Raw genomic sequence first — 23491 nt, 5'->3', positions numbered from 1 at the left:
GGGAATGCCAGGGCCAAGGGGTGGGGGTGGGTGGGTGGGGGACTGGGGGGGTAGTGTATTGGGGATTTTTTGGATAGCATTGGAAATGTAATTGAGGAAAATACCTAATTAAAAAAAAAAAGAACAACTTTTGGTGAGTTCAAGAAAAAAGGGCATTTGATGGCCTAGGATATAGAAACTCCTTTTCACGGTTAACTTGCTTTTTACAATAACCTAGGTAGACATTACTAGAAATGAACAGAGGCTTACAAACGATGAGAAGCTTACCTGGGGCCCCAGTCTTAGACAGGGACAAAGGTGGCTTCAATCCCAACTCCTTGTTATTTTTGTTTCCCTACCCTGGCTCTTAGGCAGGAGCCCTCAGGAGGATTAGACTTGGGACCCAGGAGAGAAGTCTGCCTCATAGGTTGATAGTATAGCACATTTCTACAAGCAAAGAATGCTGACTATCTTTCCAGGTAGGGAACATGTGTGTGCTGGTGAAAGGGCCAGCTGCCTCTCTCCTTCCTGTAGTTAACAGTAAAGATGCACACTCCTCCCTCAAACACTGAGCCCACACTCCCCTTGGAAGAGGTAAGTTTGAGAGACAAATGGACAACAGTGGTGGAGGCTGGAGTGGCCAGAGACTCCCATCTTCTTGACAGCTCAGCATCACCCACTTCAACAGCACAGGAGAGAGGGATGGCATGCCCTCTTCATGCTCCCCACTGCCTCTGGGAACCTCGATGGTGGCAATATGCTCTTGTGTCACCACAGGTAATGTAGTGTTCATTGCTTGAGTAGCCATTTTTATCTCTTGAGTGATGTCTGAAAAGGAGGGAAACATTTTAAAGTAGACCAAATTCCTATATATTAAATTCACTATGAAGTTATAAACAGAAAAGGGGCAGCCAGCTCTTATAGAGACTAGAACAACAAAGAGAGCTTGGGAATCATGGACCAGTAAACAATGTTACTATTGCTGCTCAGGGGAGCTGTAGAACAATCTAAGACAGAAATAAAGAAGTTAGTGTAAAAACAAATAAACAAACAAAAAAACCTAGAATAAAATTGAAACAAAATAGGAAGATAGCTCCTGAGCTTCTCAGACATATTTGAATATTAACTGAATCAGTCTGTTGAGAAACAAATTATGCAGAACTATGTCACATTAAAATGTTTCAGAAGTACTTTTGCATATTATTATTCACTTTTGCATACCTAAAAGGTGGAAAGAAAGTTAGCATCTTAAAAATTAACAAACAAATAAAAAAAAATAGTAATTACAATAACCAGTGCTCACCTAGTTTCTGGGTTGGACAGATAAGGTAGTCAGGAGGTGGACTGTGTTAAAGAGGAAGGACAGTAATGCCACTCATGGAAACCTATAACCCAGTGGTCAAGAATGCAGGTCAAAGAGTCAGTTTACTTGTGTCTGAAGTTTGATTCAACTATTCATTAGGTTTGTGATTCATTTTTTTCAAAACTTACTTTATTTTGAGTTCTTAAATGTTTCAACCTACCTTCTACCCCACCAACCAGAGGTAAGGTCATTAGGAAAAAGGGGCTGTGGACCTATTGAGAAGTAGTCTCTTGCAGGCATTTTTTAAATTGAATTTAATTTTAAATTATTTTTTATACTACATATTCCACTCCCCACACCCCCATCCATCCTCTTTCTGCTCTACATCCCACACCTCCTCCCCACTCCACCCCATCTCCACATGGATGTCCCCACCCCCCACCCCACCTGACCTCTAAACTCCCTGGGATCTCCAGTTTCTTGAGGGTTACGTGCATCATCTCTGAATGAACACAGACCTGGAAGACCTCTACTGTATGTGTGTTGGGGGCCTCATATCAGCTAGTGTATGCTGCCTGTTTGGTGGTCCAGTGTTTGAGAGATCTCAGGGGTCCAGATTAGTTAAGACTGCTGGTCCTCCTATAGGATCACCCTTCTCCTCAGCTTCTTTCAGCCTTCCCTAATTCAACAACAGGGGTCAGTTGCTTCTGTCCATTCATTGGGTGCAAACATCTGCATCTAACTCTTTCAGCTGCTTGTTGGGTCTTTCAGAGGGCAGTCATGATGGATTCCTTTTTGTGAGCATTCCATAGCCTCAGTAACAGTGTCAGGCCTTGGGACCTCCCCTTGAACTGGATCCCACTTTGGGCCTGTCTTGAACAATAAACTTCACAAACTGAACAACAAACTTCAGTTTCCTTAGCTACTAAACAAGAACAATAATATTTATCTACTAGCTTTTTCTGTTTTTGAAACAAGCAAACTCTTTATATTCCAAACACAAAGCACAGTACTTTGCACATAGCAGGTTTACAGTAGACATCTTTTTCACAATTATTTTATTGTATGTGTCCATGGAACCCTGAAGAAGATGCTTGGATTCCCTGGAGCCATCTAATGTGGGTGTTGAGAAGCAAACTCAAGACCTCTGCAAGAGGAGTCTGTGATCTCAATCACTGAGCCTGTTCACAGAGCAGTAGGTAAATGAGAGTATTACTGAGAGACTATTTGATCATGAAAATAGCCTATTATTATCCATTTTACCTTTTAGCTTATATCTGAAGAAGCTCCTATAAGCCTTAAAACATAGCAATATGGATTTAATTGTATAAGACACACCCTGGAACAACATGTCTTCATGTTCTAGAAACATGAATCCTGTGGACTGTTGCTAGACAGGCTACATAGTAAAATACTGTCCCAGGTTTTCAAAACAACTTATAAAATATTTTCTGGAAGCATCTATAGAAATTTTCACTTTACAGCTATTTCAGTCTTTAAAAATAAACTAGAAGCTGAGCATGGTAATGCAGAACTATAATTAGGGTACTCAAGAGGTGACAGGAAGAGAATCAGGAGTTCAAAAAGCATCGTAATCTAAACTGCTTGAGGTTCTGTCTCAAAAACCTAAAATGTTAATAGCAATGTAAATTATTTAATATTCTTTTACTGTTTATCAACTGATAATTTTACCATTTTAATTACACACCAACAAAACTTTATAAGCCATGTTACAAATCTGACAGTTTTATTAATAGTCTTCCCTGGACTAGGTCATAAGGTTTGCACATTCTGAAACAATCTGAAGTTGAGTATATACACTTTATGCAGAGCCTTCTGTTCCAGATGATATTATATATCCAACCACATGAAGAAAGAAAAAATATAATTCATCAACAGCAAATCAGTGTCTCCAACTCTTAATATTAAAAGATGTGGAAATTTTGAAATGAAGCAGGTAGATGATGTACATTTCTCCATATATTATTTCTAGATGACTAAATTTTGGAAAGGAAGGTCCTAGAACCTAAGTAGTTAACTCTTCAAGATAAACATCTACCTAGTTTGTTGTGAGCTGTCCAGCAGCTCACATGGACAGGGTACACCTGAGTGGCAGGCTGGCACTTAAAGAAAGGGAAACTAGGAGGAAGAGAGAGAAATGGAGCCAAGACAATGTTCTGATCAAGGTTCAAATGTTTAATGGCAAATGCGCTTATAAAGTGGGGAGGGGAGGCCCATTCCTGCCAATTCATTCTTGGAGCCCAGCTGCAGGTGACCATGGGCAGGATAGGGTGTAATCTTCAGAATAGCTAGGCAGCCTCCCAGCAGGTAGCAGCCACCGTGGCTGAACAATAGAGTGATCTAGGGAGGCTCCACCCTAGATAATCTCCTTAAAGGCAGCAAGGTCCAAGTCTGGCTCAGCCAGCTTCAGGCTTGAGGGAGGTTACAATTTCCTCCCTGTTATTAATATTAAAAAAAAAAGCTAGACTGAGACATAAAATTTATTTATGCTCTATAGTTCTGCCTGATTTCTTTGGGCCTAGTGAACAAACCTGTCTCATTTGGATTCTCTAACTTTTCTCAAGGTAAAACCACCTATTCGCTAGAGCTAGGCCATTGTGTTTGGGTAAGACTGGTTACTGCCTCAAGTAAACACTCTGCAGGCTAGCCCTGAGCTATTCCAGCTTGGTCCTTTGTAATGCTTAATTGGTTACTGAATAGGTAACTTCCTTACTGAATTCCAAGTTTGTCAGCTTCAAGGTCTTTCTAGGAGGTTGGAACATTGACGAAGACTTAGCTATGTCAGAATTCAATCTTAAAAGGCACTTATAATAAGATAATACTAAAAGAAAGCATGTGAATCCATACACCAGACTATCTCAGGGATAGGGTAAGAATATATGGGTTATGAGAATGCCAAAGTTCCAGGAGGTGAGTTTCTGTGAAACTCTTAGCCTCATGAGTGCTTCCAGGCCTCTTGGCCTGCCAAGCAAATTTCACTGGAGTGTGCATAGCATTGCCCCATTCTTATATTTCTCCCAAAGTTCCGGAATGGCCCACCTCGTTGTAGCTACAGATCTCAGGAGTGCTCTAAAGATGAGTGGAAACACAACAATTTGCTAATAAAATAATGCCAATAATAATAGCAAGTAGGATTATATATTGAACCCAATCCAGGGGATTTAATGCACTTAGGTTATGTTTTAAATCTCTGGCCAATTCATCAATGTTCCAAGTGTTCAAGTGACTATTGCTAATATCTGAAATTTCTCCCTTTCTAGCCTTAATATATGCTATGCCCTGCCCTATTGTTAAGACTACTACTTCTAAGACATTAACCTTTGCCTCCAATCTTTTACATGGCTCTGTGGTATATTATTAATAAGCCACGGCCTCTTGGCATGTACTTCTGTCTAGATTGATATGATTCCGAAATCAGGGTGCCCATCTTAGACTGTCCAGCCCTCATAGAAAACCTTATTCCCAAATCAGACCAAAAGTCACAATATGTACTTAGAATGCTTCTTGAATGAAGATTAATAACTGCCACCTGTGCTGTTGGAGGTGGAGATGCATACCTGCTGCAGTCAGGCTAAAGGGCATTGACTGACCTGCTTGAAAAACAAAGTCGAGACAGTGAGAACCGACAGTACAAAAACTTCTTTGGGAAAGTCCAGGTACTTCCTTCAATTGCAAATTAGCAACGATCAGGCTTAGACTTAGAGCTCCCGGTGTGGGGGAGGTGACTTTGAGAATTGCAGAAAGGCTGCAGCTTCTCTGGGAGTGGAGGCTGTGCTCCAAATTAACTAAATTGGCTAAAGAGGATTTTTAGCCATAATCAAGGTTAAAGTCATACTTACTAGAAGATTCAGGATTGGTGTCCAGTTGACAAACTAATCTCTCAGGCAACCATCGCAATCTGTCTTCTTTTTGTGAAAAAAACATAGACCAAGCTCCTTCCCCAAATTAGGACCAGGAGGTCTGGACCCTTCCATTTGTTAGTTAATGGGTCCCGCCACTTTACCATGGCATAAGAACTAGAAGTAACTGGATGCCAGTGGTGATACACTGCAGACTAACCTTTAACATCAGTTTGCAAAAAATTTAGAACAAATAAAGCAAAAGCAAGATGTGCCTTTGGTGACCTTGGGGGATATAACTGCCCTTGTTTTGTTTTTAAAAGCCATTTTTTTTAAAGTGTGATGAGCACGGTCAACAATTCCTTGTCCCATGGGGTTATAAGGATTTCCAGTTTTATGTTAGATGCCAAATTTTTTACAAAATGAAGTAAAATTTTTGCTAGAATAGGATGGCCCATTATCTGTCTTAATAAGTTTAGGCAATTCCATGGCATTAAAGGCTTGTAGGCAATGATCAATTACATTTTTGGAGGCTTCTCCAGTGTGCAGAGAAGCAAAAAGAAATCCTGAACAAGTATCAATACAAACATGTATATATTTTAATTTTTCAAATTCTGTATAATGAGTTACATTCATTTGCCAAATATGATTAGGCATAAAGATCTCATGGATTAACTCCTAAATGTGGCACTGGAGATAATGTAATACATTTAGGACATTGTTTTACAATCATTCTTGCCTGCTCCTTAGTGATCTTATGTCAGAACCTTAAGGTATGCCTAGAGAGATGAAGTTTTTCATGATCACGTTTGGCCAAAGCAACAGGATCTGAAATTAAGTTTTCTCCTATTAGAGCTCTGTCAATGTAATCATTGCCTTCAACTAAAGGTCCAGGAAGACCAGAGTGAGATCGTATGTGGCCAATATGGAACAGGTGTTTTCAGGCAAGCATGATGTTTTGCAATTGTGAAATCAGGGATCCTGCTGACATATTAAAGTTAAATGTACCATAGGTCTCCAATAAGGGTACCGATTGTGCAACATATAAACTATCAGTAAAAATATTAAAAGCCTCATGCACAGACTGAAAGACATTCAGTACTGCTGTTAATTNTGCTAATTGAGCTTAGAGGCCAGGAGTCTTTATGATTACCTGTTGATTATTTATAAGAAATCCAGCTCGCCCTTTAGAGGAGCCATCAGTCAACACCAGAACAGCATTGTATAAGGGTTGTAAAGAGGTCCTATTAGGAACTATCACCTCATGTACATTCAAAAATTATATCAACCTATCTTGAGGGTAGTGGCTGTCTACAGTTCTGTTAAACCCTATTTGAGCAAGAAACCAATCTGTACTGTGCTTTTTCAGCCAAGTGTCTTGACTTATGCTGTAAGGCTGAACAATAATATCTGGCTCTTTGCCAAAATAAGTTAGTGCCTGCTTCCTTCCAAGGATAATCATCTGAGCTACTGCTTCATAATATGGCAAGATATTACGTTTATGAGAAATCCTCGAATGTATCCGCATTAGAGGAGACTTTTGCCATAACAATCCTGTAGGCCCATGAATCATATTAAAAATTAGCAGATGTAAAGGCAAAGAGTAATCTATATAAGTGACAAATTGCTCTTCAATTGCTTTTTCCACTTGTTGTAAGGCCAGCAATCCTTCTGAGGTTAAGGATCTAGGGGAGGTTGGATCAGAACTCCCTTTAAGAATATCAAATAAAGGTTTCAACTCACCTGTAGTAAGCTTTAAATAGGGGCGAAGCCAATTAATATCACCTAACAATTATTGAAAATCATTCAAAGTCCTTAAGTTGTCTCTGCAAATAACTATCTTCTGGGGAAAAACAGCTTGATTAGTAAGTCTAAAGCCCAAATAATTATAAGGATCCTGAGTTTGTATCTTTTCAGGAGCTATCTATAATCCTTTCTCAGCTAAAGCTTTTTGTAAATCTCTATAACACAAAAGCAAATCCTGGGGGTCTTTTCCCGCCATCAAAACATCATCTGTGAAATGAATGATNTANATCATAGGCCATTGTTGTCTCACAGGCTGAATGGCTTGTGCCACAAACTTTTGGCATAAGGTAGGACTATTAGCCATGCCCTGTGGGAGAACTGTCCATTGATATATTTTCATTGGTTACTTAAAATTTATAGAAGGAACACTAAAAGCAAATATTTCACAATCCTTTGGATGCAAAGCAATAGTAAAGAAACAATCTTTCAGATCTATCACAATTTTATAATATCCTTTAGGAATGGCTACTGGGGATGGAAGCCCAGGTTGTAAAGGTCCCATAGGTTTCATTAACCTTTCTTAGATATTGTAACAATCTCCATTTACCAGAATTTTTCTTGATAATGAAAATTGGTGTATTCCAAGGGGACTGAGATTCTACTAAATTTCCTGCCTCTAGTTGCTCCTGCATTAGCGAAGAAGTGGCTTCTATTTTTTCTTTAGGTAAAGACCACTGATCCACCCACACCGGAATATCATTAAGCCATTGAATTTTATCGGTGTGGGATGCAGGCAAGATAGTGGCCATTACTGAAAATACTCCAAACCTCTTGTGTTAGAGTGAGGTTTAGGATTTTCAAAAGTCTTAATGCCTTGTCCCTTCTTTTTTAGCCCATGACCAGGCAAAAGTCCCTGTCTGAGCATCTGCTTAGTCACCATCTCATTAGGACTGTACATTATAACACTCATCTGTGACAAGAGATCGTTTCCCCACAGAGTTACAGGCAAATTTGACATAACATACGGCTGAATTTGTCCTGATTTTCCTTCCCCATCTTTCCAGGTTAGCAATTTGGAGCTTCGTTTTGGGTTACTAGCGTAACCAATTCCTTGAAGGTGAGTAAGTGTATCAGTCAAAGGCCAAGTTGTGGGCCAATCCTGTTCTCTAATAATTGTTACATCAGCTCCAGTATCTATCAATCCTTCAAAGCTTTTTCCATTAATGTCAATTGAAGGTTAGGTCTCAGATTAGTAATAGATTGGACCCAATTCACATCAGAGGAATCAAAACGACCTTGTCCTCTCTCATTCTTAACAAATCTGGACAGTGGTGGATGTAGAGGAATTAAAACAAGTTGAGCAATTCTTTGATTAGGGGGTACAGCTATAACACCATGAGGGGAAGCAGCTATGATTTTAATTTCTCCCTCATAATCATTATTTATAACACCTGGATAAATCTGCAGGCCTCTTACAATAGAGCTGCTTCGTCCTAAAAGAAATCCACAAGTTTCTACAGGTAGAGGTCCAAAGACTCTGGTAGGCAGAGTTTGGACTCCCACATCTGGGGTTAATTTTGAGTGGGTGGTGGAACAGAGGTCCAATCATGCACCTCCTCGTTTTGCCCTGACAAGTTAAAAAACTGATCTCTTTGGCTGGGCAGCAGGTTCAGGGCCCCATAAGCTGTTTTCTGTAAGTCAGGACCTGGGGCTGGCCCCTCCTCTTTTTCCCAGCAACAGACAGCCCAGAGTGCCTGGCTTGGATTTGCACACCTTAGCCCAATGTTTGCCCTTCCTGCACCGGGGACAAATTCCTAGGGCACGGCCTGCTTTCCCACTCTTGGCACCTTTGTTCTTAGGACAATCACTTTTAAAATGACCCAAACTTCCACACTTAAAACATGCATTATTCCCTTGTTTCACGAGAACATTGCTTGTATGGCAGTCCCTTGCAAACCAGTGCCGAAAGCCAAACCCTGATTATATGCTGGCCTGATTTCTGCACAAAGACAGACATATCCCGCTAGATCTGTTTGTCCTTTGAGCAGTTAGATAGCGGCACGACCCATTGTGTTAGCGTTCTCATAAGCCAATTGCATAATGAAAGGACTTCCCTTGTCAGATTTTCCAAGGATTCTACTAGCTGCTATTAATACCCTATCCACAAAGTTCTGGTAAGGCTCATCAGGACTCTGCAGAATGCTGGCTAAACTTCCACAAACATCCCCTCAAACCCATAACTGTCCCCAAGTGTGGTGGTACACTCCAACAGAAAAACCAATCTGATTAGCCTGGCCCTCATATGGACCTTCTCCCAGAAGCATGTTGCTATCCCAGTCTGGATTACCGTTCTGAGCATTTAAAGCGGCAGCTTTCTTACTGACGACTCGCCATTCGGCACCCAAAGCAAGAAATCTCCTCCTGACAGGATAGCCTTACATAGAATCTTCCAATCTAGGGGGTTTAAGTGTAACTCCATGACCGTATCCAGGAAGACTTGTGTGAAAGGGGCTGAAGGACCGTATTGCACAACAGCTGTTTTTAACTCCTTTATCAACTTGAAATCCAAAGTCTGGTAATGTGTGACTCTAGTATCTTACTGGTCAATTACTTTGATGACAGGAAAGTCTAGCATATCAGATGTATCCTGTCCTCACCCACGAGCCTGACTCACAGCTCTTCCTGGTGGCGCTTGGTACATTTCAGAAGAGTTACTCCTTCCTGTATCTGACATCCTTTTTAGCTCCCAAAACTCATTAGTCAATTTCTGCAGCCTAACTTCAAACTCTAATTTGTTTAGTTGTGTGTCCCTATGAGTAGCATCTCCCACAGTGGAGGCTATAGGTGGAGTGGGAAACTTGCAAGGAGGCCAATCCTCCTCAGGATATTTGGCTGCTCCTCTTTCTGAGTGATCTTCTTTGTCTAAAATTAGCTCATCATCAGAGTCTCTATATCTATCAAATTTAGAGTTGAGAGGACCATTTTCTGAGAAGACCCTCTCTGAAAGATGCTCTTCCTGAGATTGATCAAGCTCTGCCTGGGTACTGTCTAACCCCTGTGAGATCACCTTTTCAATAGCATCGTTTACAAGCGCCCAGAGGCAAAGGGTGAAATTATCTGCCTGAGTGATTTTCAAGGCTTTTCCAATTTTCTGCCAGGTTCTGATAGCTAAAGTTTCTTCTTCCTTGAACCATGGGCAACAAGAATCTATCCTATCTAAAAGATTTTCTAACAATTGTACTTTTAGCCCTACTCCTCTTGCTCGAAGCAACTCTTGAAAACTGAGAACAATCGCCTGATTCATTTCTTTTTTAAACCCTTTTCCTCTCCCCTGAGGCAGCTTTTAAAATCTACGGACAACCACCTAATCAGTTCCTAGTTCCGATAATTCCGCTGCAGACGCAAGTGAACTCAGCACTGGGTTAGCACCGAATCCAAACTTTCCATGCCTGTAGCAACCCTTTAAGAAAATGAAGTTTTAAACTAGCGCTAGAATGTGTACTTGTCGCTTCAGTGTCTGATATGACCCTTTTCTTTTTCTTCTCGTGGAGCTCCACACAAAACAGCGTTCCTTCAGCATCTTCCTGAACTTCTTCAGGTCCCAGTCCCAGCGCCAGATTGTTGCGAGCTGTCCAGCGGCTCACATGGACAGAGTATACCTGAGTGGCAGGCCTGTGCTGAAAGAAAGGGAAACTAGGTGGACAAGAGAGAAGTGAAGCCAAGATAATATTCTGATCAAGGCCCAAATGTTTAAGGGCGACTGCACTTATAAAGGGGGAGGGGAGGCCCATTCCTGCCAATTCATTCTTGGAGCCCAGTTGCAGGTGACCACGTGCAGGATAGGGTGTAGTCTCCAGAATAGCTAGGCAGCCTCCCAGCAGGTAGCAGCGACAATGGCTGAACAATAGAGTGATCTAGGGAGGCTCCACCCTAGATAATCTCCTTAGTGGCAGCAAGGTCGAGGACTGGCTCAGCTAGCTTCAGGTTTGAGGGAGGTTACACTAGTTATTTTTGGTAAGAAATGTCAAAGATATGCACACATTTTGCAACAACATCTAAATAAGTATAATACATTATTGTTACATTATTTAAAATATAGCTGTTTCTTTCATATTTTCAAATGTATTAATATATTTTCATGATAAAACAATTGAAAAATGTCTAACTACAGTGGTTACAATGCTATTGATAAATTGTCTGAGTCCATTTCTTCTGGGTGCAGTCCCACAGAAAATTCTAAAGCATCTCTGGCACCTACCCAGGAGACATATGCAGTAAGTATCAACAAAAACAACTAAAATCATCTGCAAACACTGTCAAGTGTACAAAGGAGAGTTGGGGTATGTACAAATTGCTCCCAGGTGAAGACATTGACTTCTGAGAGGGATATAATTGTTATGGAATATACATGATTTACTTTACTATTTCTGCCTTTGATTAAATCTTGAGTAAATCTTTCTAAGTCACTATTAAAAAATAGAACCACATGAACAGGATCATAGCATTACTGTTACCTGAGAGGTTTCGCTCAGCAATTGATGGGAACAGATGCAGAAACCCACAGACAAACAGTAGGAGGAGCTCAGGGAGTCTTATGGAAGAGTCAAGGGGAGGATTGAGGATCTGAGGGACACCACAAGAAGGCATACAGAGCCAACTAACCTGGGCCAGTGAGGGCTCATAAAGACAGAACCACCAACCAAAAAGCATGAATGGTCTGGACCTAGACCCCTACACATTTGTAGCAGATATGCAGCTTGGATTTCATGTGGGTCCCATAACAATTGGACCAGGGACTGTCTCTGCTTCTGTTGCTTGCCTTTGGATCCCTTTATCCTAGCTGAGCTGCCTTGCTGGCCTCAATGGAAGAAGATGTGCTTAGTCCTACCATAACTTGATATGCCAGGGGAGGTTGGTACCCAAGGTGTGGGAGTCTCCCCTTAACTGAGGAGAAAGAAAGGGGGAATGGAATGAAAGGGGTCCAAGGGTGGGACTGAGAAGAGAGGAGGGATGGAAGATCAGGATGTCAAGTGAATGAATGAATGAATGAATGAATACATAAACAAACCAAAGCCAAATATGTCCACACATATCTGTGACCCTACCAGTAAGGAGACAGATGAAAGAGGACAGTCATGAGTATGAAGTCAAGAGGACAAGTCAAGGCAAGTCAGAACTACAGTGGGATCCTATCTCAAAACCAAAATAAACAAAATAAAACCAGCCAGGCACAGTGACTCACATCTGCAGTCCTAGCAGATAGGGGCAAAGGCAGGAACACAGTAAATTCAAAGAATCCTTTTAAGATTCCATCTCAAAAAATTTCAAATATAACTACTTTTTTTTTTCATAGCTGAGGATCAAATCCAGGGGCACTCTACCACTGAGCTAAATCCCCAACCCCATTTAAAAAAAAAAAAAGATCCAAACTGACAGTTTCCAAATCAATCAAACTTTGGATATGCTTTATTTATGGTTGTTTTAATTTTTTACTGTCTTTTCATACATTTTAACACATTTCCTGCTTCCTGCTGTAGCACAGACTCATTTTGAGAGGTAGAAACTGCAGTTTCTGAGGAGAGCTGGGTCCTGTCCCCCTGGGTGAAGGCTCTGAAGCCTCCTGCACTTGGGAACAGCTTCATGGTGGAAACTTCAGGGTCTTCTGCCAGAATCATGGGAGTGAAGGAAATTTGATGGGTCAAGATTGGTCTTGAAAGACCAACAACGTGAGGACTCCCCCACGTTCTGACTCAGGAGAGGCGACACCCCAAAATTACCCACAAGAAACGATCTTGCTGCAAATTGCAAGAGGATTTTTATTCAAGAGCACTCTTGGGCCCATGGTCATACACCACGCAGGGGTAGAGGACCNTGGCGCCCCGAGTAGCTGAGTAACGGGGTATTTAAAGGAAGAAACCACAACTCAAGGAAGTGGGGAGGGCGTTGTTGGAAAATACCAAAGGTACCAGTTAAGAGTCACAAGGAAGTGCAAAGTCACAAGTGTTACAAGGACTACCTGGTAATTGTTCCGGTTAACTCTCAACACAGTTTCTAAGAGCCCCTAACAAAAGCACATTTGTATAGTGGGTTCCAGCGTAGTTCAGGGTGACTTTCCTTGAATGAACACTCTTTGAACCCAGGAAGCAGGTGGGTGAAGGAATATCAAGGTATGATTAGCATACCTTGGAGCAATGAGTCACAAAGGTCACATTCCCAAGCCTTGACCTAAAGGCCAAGAATTTTGTTTTTACTTTGTTATACTTTCAGTCTCATCCCCCAGTGCAATCACCAGGGCTGCTTCCAAGGCTAGTTCTCCTCTCAGGAGTTCTGGAGCCACCTTTATAACTGCTGTGGAAGGGGGCCTCTCCTCAGTCCCCTCAAAACTCTCATAGGTCCCATGTGGTGGCTTTGTTCTCACTTGAGTCCCTACATTGTCTCCTGGATCTGGGCCTCCCCCGACTTATGCTCTCAAATTTGGTGTCATCCCACTCCTCACTGAAGACAAAAGAGACTGGGCCAGCTGTTCTGACACTCACTGTGACCTTTGGGCCCCTAAAAATGCTGCTGGATGTTGGCTCATTAGTCAGGACATTATTGGGGATTGTCACCAAATACTTGGTGGTAGTGCTCTGGCCATCATCAGCTGCCATCTCTGAAGGTCTCTCCCTGTCAGGCTCCGTGTCTCTTGTAGAATCAACACCAGGAAAGACAGTAGTTCCCATGGCTGCATCTGCTTTGATTATCTCATGTTCTTTGGTATTTATAGAGAAAGAAGGTGAATTTCCTAAGCTAAATGCTTCCTGACTTTTAGCTGCAAATAACTGGTTATCTAAATAATCCAGAGAACCATGTGTTACATCTGTGACTGCTTCTACAATAGGCTGGGTACTCAAACTGTTATAGGGTCCCTCCTGGTCAGGATTCAGAGAAGCAGGTGAAGATACAGCAGCAGTTAACATGGACTTGGAAAGGCTGTGCTCAGTAGACATTCTTTCAAGCTGGCTGGGGCCATGCTCTTGTTCACTGGCTGAGACCACAAGCTCACTGGAAGAGTAAACACCAGGGCTGGTAGGATGCAGAAGCCCAGCTNCTGGAAGATGGCTCTCTTTGTTGACTGAGAATACTTTATGTAATGGTATCACTGAAGGTCCTTCAGATAGTACCATTGGAGCTTCAGAGGACATCTGCTGCAGCATGTACTTTGGAGCAAAGGAGATGTTTTCTTGGTCATCTGTGTTCATCTTCTGGGACTGCTCTTTCTCTGCATATTCTTGTGCNGTCTCCCTCCTTTCCACCTTTGGGAAAGCTTGGCATCCTGTAGCCAAGGTGAGGAAGAGAATGCTACAGAAAGCCACACAGGTGGGCATCAGAGTTGGTCTGCTCATAGTGGATGGGAAAAACAGGTTGAAGGAGCTGACAATTCCAGTAATTGAGTCCTATGGGCAAACAAAGCATGTCACACTGTTATATGGATGTAAATAAGCTACTTTAAGTTAAACCAGGCATGCGATGACCTCCTTGCCTGCCTCACAGGAAAAGGAGGTAGGAGACGGTTGTTCTACTTCTTTGTACCCTTGAAACTGTTTTCTTTTCCCTGTTAAAATCTCCAGGTGATTCCAGCTCCTTTTCTCCACTTTTTGAAACAACATCTGAACTTTAAAAGAAACTGATGATGGCCTGTAGGAATGGCAGCAGCAAGCCGCATGCCACTCAGAGGAATTAGCAGATAACCTTCAAATCCCTCCATCTCTCAGGCTCAGTGCAGGTCCCCATCACTACTCTTAGGAGTTTAGCATCAAACTATGGGAGCTGTATGACACCAGAAAATATGGAAGAAAAGTCAGACCACAGTCATGTTGAGGCTAATATTATTAACCCTAAATAAACCCTATAGCGATGTTTTTTAGTCTCTGGCCTTTGCTTTCTTTCCTCTACACTACACTGCCTATGTGGCCAAGTGCCCAGGAGAGAGGAAATACTGAGCAGAGCTTGGCAGAAAAGCCAGATTGTCTTTAGGCTGCTCTGCAGGGAGAAGGGAAGAGGGAAAATGTCACTGTTTATGAGCATCTGTGTCTCAGGTTAAACTATCTCAGACATTAGAATACTTGGGGAACAGAGGGAAGTTATTCTCTTACTTTCTGTTCACATTGCATTTTTGGTGCTATTCTCTCTGTGTCTCTCCATGCTCGTTAGTTCTCACAGACTCTAACCACATTCCTAACAGATAGCAGATATTGGCTCCACCTACTTTAAAAAGTATTCCTTAGGGAGCTAATCAATACCACTTTGTCTGTCACTTGCTATCAAGGAACCCTGCTGTCTTCTGCTGTTGTCTGAATAATTTGCTGAATTTCTCCCAGCAGTGGGCAGATAAGCTGTTCTGCCAAGCATTATCTTTGACAATCTTAAATAGACACAGTCCAGGATCTCCTTCTTTGTCACTCTGGCATATTCAATCTTCAAGGACCATAAAAAGCAATGTTAAAAAAAATACAACTCTAGCCATAGACTTATGTGTGAAATTTTCTAAATATTTACTTGGTGAATGTGTTCCCAAATGAGATAAAGGGCATCATTGATTCACATGGAGAGGTGTGGATAAGGAGACCCTTACTAAGCCATGATTCATGTCACCACCATCGACACCATATGAATTCTATTTAATTCTAAGTGTGGTCTCTAAAACAACAGAGACCTGAGAGCAGTTTGAAAGACTTGAATATCATGCAATAAAAAACCATGTCCCCACAGTTCCAACATGCATGTCCCTCAAACTACAATGAGCAGTTTAAAATATCTGTAGAATCAGTCAATTGTGGACTATATGTTTTTTAACCTAAAGTCATTTTTCACATTTTCAGTATAGAATCCTGTCCTGATCAGTTTCCAGCAAGTAGTTGTTTCCATGTCAGGCAGTTTTTTTCCAATGACACAATTAAACACTGTATTTCTGTCCTTTGTGGACCATGAACCTCATTTGCCTAGCAAGATCTCTACTAGTTGACCTTTGCACGGAGCCTAAAAGAAGTTTCACAGACTTTGTTCATTATCTGTAAGTAAATTCAATATGAAGAAAAAGAGATTGACCACATATATCTTAACTGAAAAATGAGTTTTTATATTAGAGAATAAACTTAGACTACCCTTGAAGGACTTCTTTACATTAAATTTCAACTTGCACATTCCAGTGCAATGCATGCCCCCCCACATACACACACACAGTGGCCCACATCTTTATTGACAGCACTAGAGAGGCAAAGATAGGCATATTGCTCTGAGTTTCAAAACAACCTCATCTATATACGTTTTTGGCCAGTCTGGACTATGTAGCAAAACCCTATCTCAAGGAGAAAGATAGAGGGGGGTGGAGAAGAACAGACAAAGAAACAAACAAAGAAACAAAGACAAAAAGACAAAAAGAAAAGGGGAAAACACTAAGAAAGGAAATCTTGATATCTTCATACAATTTGAAAGATAACTTTAAAACTACCGAATAGGATGAAGTAGCACACCTGATATTCACAAGGGAAATTTTGTCTTAGGAGATGTGTTCATTTTCCTCATTTCTACTATGAACGTGCATTGAGCATAAAAGCACTTCTATAGTGACAAATGACCATAGGCTGAAGGTCCAGCAACAAAGATCCACTATGTGCAGTCAGGAGCCTCTCAAGAAGACAAAGGCAAATCCACATTGCCCTAGTAGGCTCTGTTGCTGTAGCTACCTTAGACTTGGTGAGCCTTGGGGAGTTTTGCAATCAATATTAAGGCAGCTGCGTAAGTGTGTAGTTCATTAGTACAGCCGATGTCACAAATGCTACTGTATCCATAAGAGCAAAGCAGGCTGGCTTTATAACTGAACAGTAGGAGCAGCATTCTGACTCTATGAAACCTTCCTTTTTTGTTTTTCAAAACAAGGTTTCTCTGTATAGCCCTGGATGTCCTGGAACTCACTTTGTAGACCAGGCTGGCCTCAAACTCAGAAATCTGCCACCTGCCTCTGCCTCCCGAGTGCTGGGCCAGGCCTGCGGACTCTGAGTCTTTCTGAATGATGCGCTAAGGATTTGCTGCCTCCAGGGCTGCAGCTCCCTGCCCAGAAGATGCTTAACTGAGAGAGACACACTGGAGCTCAATAGACAACTTGATGCCAAGGATAAACACAAAAAATGGGGAAAGGCATGCAATTTCTGACCGTGTGTATTGGTCTTCAGTGAAGAGCTCTAGAAATCTGTGGGTGGCTTCAAACCTTGCCTTGTAAGTTACCTCTCAGTCTACACAGGAGCTCTGAAAAGTATTACAATCCCTTGTGAGTTGAAGATTCAGGAGTGCAGTTGGTTCAATAATTTTAGGCAGGGATATCCATGCCCATCATCCTTGAGCTTTTCAGGGACTCAGTTTCCCCTTTTCATTCTCTTAATTGTAAAGAGGTATCAGTATCTGGAATCTGAGTTCTAGAACAGATCTCACAGCATTTTCCCTCAATTCTGGTTCTTATGATCTTCTTTCTTCATGATGGTCATTTTAATCCCAGGTGCATGTGAGTGTATGCATGCGTGCGTGCGTGCATGCGTGTGTGTGTGTGTGTGTGTGTGTGTGTGTGTGTGTGTGTGTGTGTGTGTGTGTGATTTGTAAGCACTTGCCCACCTTTGGTTCCCACACTTTTTACTGTGCACAAATATTCACTGTCACCATATTCCTCCCACTTCCCTTCAGAACAGCTTTGTATATTTGAATGGTAGCCAAGAAATGTTTTTTGAATGGAATATGATTAAATTTAATTGATGGATGAAATCTGTACTCTATGTGTGTTCAACTTAATATATAATGCATTGATGGTGACCAGGTCTCCTGCCAGATCAGTCACACCCAACTATATTATGTTTCAGCATTTTCTTTTAAAGTCAAGGAAAATCAGGTTATGTTTTCTCATTATATAAAGTTCTATAGTACGGTAAGGTCCCAGCTAGTACACAAAATTGGGCCAGCTAAACCAAAATTCTGGTAATTAATAGGCCTAATGAAAACAACCTGAATGGTGTATAATACACGCAGAGTTCCAAGAGAAATAGAAGAGATGGCAAGATACACTTCTGTTCCCTCACATCCACAGCCTGATCCAACCACAAACTATCTAGTCAGAACTTTGACATCTTCTTGTCTCTGATTATGTATCCCCTGTAAGACAGAAATGCAGAATGCCACTAGCTAGACAAACTTGGCACTCCAATGCTTTTTTCTTTCAAAATAGCTCTTTCTCACAGTAAACTTCTCTCCTTCATACAGCAAATTATGTCAGCTGAGCCAGAGATATCAAACAATCTCTTCTGAAACTCATTTAGAAATCCGTTACCCTCAGTGGTCAGCCCTACTTTTTTTTCTTTAATTTTTTTTATTAGATATTTTCATTTACATTTCAGATGTTAACCCCTTTCCTCATTTCCATTCCAAAAACCCCTCTATCCCATCCCCCCATCCCCATGCTCACTAACCCACTCACTCCCACTTCCCTGTCCTGGCATTCCCCTACACTGGGGCAGAAAGCCTTCACAAAACCAAATGCCACTCCTCTAATTGGTGTCCTACAAGGCCATCCTTTGCTACATATGTGGCTGGAGGTTTGAGTCCCTCCATGTGCACTCTTTGGTTGGTGGTTTAGTCCCTGGGATCTCTGTGGGTACTGATTGGTTCATATTGTTGTTTGTAGGCTGCAAACCCCTTCAGCTCCTTGTGGCCTTTCTCTAGCTCCTCCATTGGGGACCTTGTGCCCAGACCAATGGATGGCTGTGAGCATCCACTTCTGTATTTGTCAGGCACTGGCAGAGCCTCTCAAGAGACAGGTCTATCAGGCTCCTGTCAGTAAGCACTTGTTGGCATCCACAGTAGTGTCTGGGTTTGAGAACTGTATATGAGATGGATTCCCAGGTGGGACAGTCACCGGATGGCCTTTCCTTCAGTTTCTGCTCCAAACACTGACTCTGTAGCTCCCCCCCATGGGTAATTTGATCCCCCTTCTAAGAAGGACCTAAGTATCCACATTGTGGTCTTCCTTCTTCTTGAGCTTCATGTGGTCTGTGAATTGTATCCTGAGTATTCTGAACTTCTTGGCTAATATCCACTTATCAGTGAGTGCATACCATGTGTGTTCTTTTGTGATTGGGTTACCTCACTCAGGCTGATGTTTTCTAGTTCCATCCATTTGCCAAAGAGCTTAATGAACTCATCATTTTTTTAATAGCTGAGTAGTATTTCATTGTGTAAATAAATGTACCACATTTTCTGTGCCCATTCCTCTGTTGAGGGACATCTGGGTTCTTTCCAGCTTCTGGCTATTATAAATAAGGCTGCTATGAACATAGTGGAGTGTGTGTCCTTATAACATCTTCTGGGTATATGCCCAGGAGTAGTATAGCTGGGTCCTCAGGTAGTACTACGTCCAATTTTTTGAGGAACTGCCACTACTTTAAACCTCTCTAGCTGATACAGTTTATCTCAAAAGCTGCTGGTAGCACATGGCTGTGATATAGATCTGCTCTCCCCAACCTCAACATACAAAAACTGTAGAACAAGAAAAGTATTCTTTGCACATAAAATCAATAAATTCACACATTATGGTTATTGCCTTTTAACGGTTTACATGTATGTGGTGTGTTTGGGGGTGTAAATATACGTAAATCATGTCTGTACACACACCAAGAGCTATTATTAAATAAGGCAATGAGCTCAGGGAAAAAGTTTGGGGATTGATAGATTTAGCAATCCTCTATTTAGAGAATTTTCATCTAAATTTAAATTTATCTATATCTAATGTTTAACAGTACACCCCAGTTATCCAATAGTAAATACTCAATTAGAAGATATTTCAGTGTGTGTCTTAGAGAGATGAATAGTGACAAAGATCACTTTCTGATTTTTCAGAGGACTAGCATTTGATTTCCATCCCACAAATACCTCATACCCTTTTGTAAATTCAAGAAATCCAAAGCAACTTTATTTACTCTGTGACCATCAGGCAGGGAAGCTATGCACATATATGTACATGCAGAAAAACAGCCATACATAAAAATCCCAAGTGTTTTTATAAACTAGTATAAATAAAAATAGGATATTCTATTCAACACCTAGGCCAGACTTATCCTGACATTTCATGAGGTCAGAAATACAAATTTAACTGGGAATCCAGCAATTCTTTTATTAGATCTGTCAATAATTTGCTAAAACTAGGTTCTAGCTGGGTAAATCTTTTGAGTCAGAAGGGAGTTAGTTAAAACACCCAACTTCAAAAGCAAAATAAACAATGGCCATTCAAATATCACTCATAGGAAAAGTTTTGGCAGGAAAAACTTGGCATACAGAATGAGATTATCACTAAAATGAGCAGAAAACGGCTGGAGGAATAACTCAGCAGTCAAGAACACTGCCTGCTCTTCCAAAGGATCTGAGCTTGATTTCCAATAACCACAAAAAATGCCAGCTCACGGCCATCTCTATGCCAGTATGTCAGGATCTGCTGCCCTCTACTGTTCTTAGTGGGCAACGTATGCATGTAGCAGAAGGTCACCTATAAATTTGGCAAAACATTTGTACAAATAAAATTAAATAATTAAAGCTATTCTAAAGGGGTAGAAATACTTCAAAGTACACCAGTTCCTTAATGTTATTCTCCGTTGTTGAAACCAGCTGTCCGGAATCTCTTTTTGAGTTTCTTGCTCTTGTTGAAAAAAAAAAAAAAAGAATGTAAAAAGCAGGGCAAACTGTGTTCATAAAAAAGCAGAAGGCAACAGGTACCCAGAGCCTTTGTTTCTTATGACTCGTACTGAAGGAAGCATATAATTGACTGCCTCCATAGTGGGTTTGGTCTTGGAGACTAAGACAATGCACCAACCTTTAGGTGCCACCAAGAAGGAGATAGATAGTATTAATTGACTGAACCTGGTAATCAGCAGACATGCTCCACATCACCTGGAACTTAGTATGTGTCTAAGACAGAGACAGTGACAGCTGGCTAAACTTACTGTCACCATTTACTTCTCAGCTCTGTATGCAACATAGAAGAAATAATGGTGTATCGATGTCACTTTGCCTTTCAGATTTCTCACTGTTATACAAGTGACAGAAGAACTATCTTTGCTGGCTTTCACTGGTCAACCCTCGGCTCTGTGGCCAGTATGACCCTACTGCCATCAGCTCTTGTTTAGCCTCACAATTAATTATAAGCATCCTATGGAAATTTTATCATTAGCCAAAGGCCAGTTGTGGTTTATTGCAAATCTAGCTTGTATAAGTTAGCACTTGAAAATGAGTCACAAGGATTTATGCTGCTTGAATTATGCCCTTGCTTTGATTATTTAAGATACTAGAGTATTACTGAGCACTACTCATGCCACTTGCCACCGGGCAAGCTGACATACTGACATTCCTATTTCAAATAGTACCTGTAGAGTAGATAGCTACAGTTTTCCTCCCTTTATCCCTGACTAATATCACTTATTAGCCACAAGTACTTATAAAATGCCTTGATTTCTGCTGCAAATGGTCCATGGGACTCTGCTAAAATGCACATTCCTGGGGCTAAAGGAGGGTACAGAAACTAATCACACTGCCTTCTCTTAGAGAAGACCTGTGGTCAATTCTCATCACCTTTACCTCAGCACACAGCTGTCTGTAAGTCTGGTTCCAGGGCACATGACTTCTTCTGGAATCCACAGGCACCAGTCACACACAGGGAAACACACATATATGCAGACAAAACCACCTGTACATATAAAATCATTTTTTAAATTAAATAAATAAGTTTTTAAACAGTGTTTCTTCCAACCTGACCTCTGTGTGGGAAAAACTCATATTTTGAACTATGGGAGATGTTCTGTAGAGATCTATTCTTAGCAGGTATTCTCATCCCCACAGAAATTGCATCTCTGGTCTTGCAACGACATGATCAAGAAGTTTTGACAAAGAGCTGGCAGATCTTGTTCAGACTTAGTGCTAGTGTTGGTGGAGGATGCTTTTACTGGAGTCTAACTGATTTTTCATTTGAAATGGAACCTGCAGCAAGGATGTGAGGCAGTGGGACAGAATGAAAAAGGAAAACACACTCGTGGAAACATTTTCTTCAAGGGCTGTGTTTAACTAGTCCTCCTCCCTCCCAGTCCTTTGGATTGTCTTGGTTTTACTGGAGGTGTAGCCATGGAGGGGGGAGAAGGCACCATTTGCAGAGTGGATATGTAAGTCCTTGCTCTGGAAGATTGTCCTTCCTCCTGGCATTCCTCAACAATGATTCACATCAGTCTTCCAGTTTCTTCCAAAGCCTTCTTCCCTGACCATTTGACCAATTCTCCAGGTAGGAAATTCCTGGTTGCTTTTGATTTTTTAAGTTGAACTTCTGAGAAGTAGTCTCTGGTATGGAGTAATATTCAAAGAAATATGCTACTGACTCTAATTATCCAATGAAGTTACTGATTGTGGTAAGATTATAGTATAAATAATGGCACCAAGGTAGATAGAATCCATTTTGTGCTTTTTCAGGTTTTCTTATATCCAAAAACATTCAGAACATTTGGCAGGACCAATCTTGTACTTCTTCACTGCTAGTAAGCTTACTAAATTATTTGGTGTACAGTTTATTGATGAGGTAAATAGGTAGAATAAATTCTGTCATAAAATTATTTTCCTTAAGTATGTATTTTGACTGATAAATTTTTATACATTAAAGTTTCTTTTAAGTTCAAAACACTAGAACTTGCTGTGTTTATGTTTCTACATTTTAAACACTTATTCCAGCATCACACACAAATTCACTGACTTCTCTATCTTACCTAAAAATCTTTTCATAAGAAAAGGAAAAAATTATTGCAAGCTTACATTATCTTTTAAAAAATGCATTGTTTCACCTCTTATTCACTCTTTGTTGTCTTTAGGCCCTGAATTCCACCATTCAACTGTAATAAATAGATTTTTGTCCTTTGCATCGAAGAATCAAGATATGAGAGGGGAGGACTGAGGCAGAGACAGAGTAAACACAGGTGTCTAAAGCAGTGCAATCTTTTAAAGATAAACTCTCAGGCTGAAACATTTACATAAAATAAATCTTAATTTTATAGCAATAAAAGGATCCTTGTGAAATGGGTTATAAAAACTCCCTTTAAATGTCTTGCTCATCAAAGAGATCATGTCTTTCATTGAATAGGTCCTTTTATTCCAAATTAATTGTTCATCAGGAATAACTCTGTCCATAATGGTAGCCATGATTTGTGCTTCATTTATTGGACAATATTGTCTCCTCCTCCTCCTCCTCCTCCTTCTCCTCCTCCTCCTTCTTCTCCCTCTTCTCCTTTTTAAAATATTTTATTTATTTAGTTTAGTATATGAGTACACCATTGCTCTCTTCAGACACACCAGAAGAGGGCATCAGATCCCATTACAGATGGTTGTGAGCCACCATGTGGTGCTCTTAACCACTGAGTGGTTAAGAGCAGCAGTGGTGCTCTTAACCACTGAGCCATCTTGCCAGTCCCCTTCTTCCTCTTCTTCCTCTTCTTCCTCTTCTTCCTCTTCTTCCTCTTCTTCCTCTTCTTCCTCTTCTTCCTCTTCTTCCTCTTCTTCCTCT

The 23491-nt window shown here is 41.0% G+C and overlaps 1 pseudogene; it reads right to left on the bottom strand.

The window, feature by feature from the left end:
* Positions 1 to 23491, bottom strand: part of LOC110309706 — a 35308-nt pseudogene that overhangs the window by 10723 nt on the left and 1094 nt on the right.

Source organism: Mus caroli, chromosome 14, assembly GCF_900094665.2.
Source record: "Mus caroli chromosome 14, CAROLI_EIJ_v1.1, whole genome shotgun sequence".
Classification (NCBI taxonomy): Eukaryota; Metazoa; Chordata; class Mammalia; order Rodentia; family Muridae; genus Mus; species Mus caroli.
This window is presented reverse-complemented; position numbering and strand designations above follow the sequence as displayed.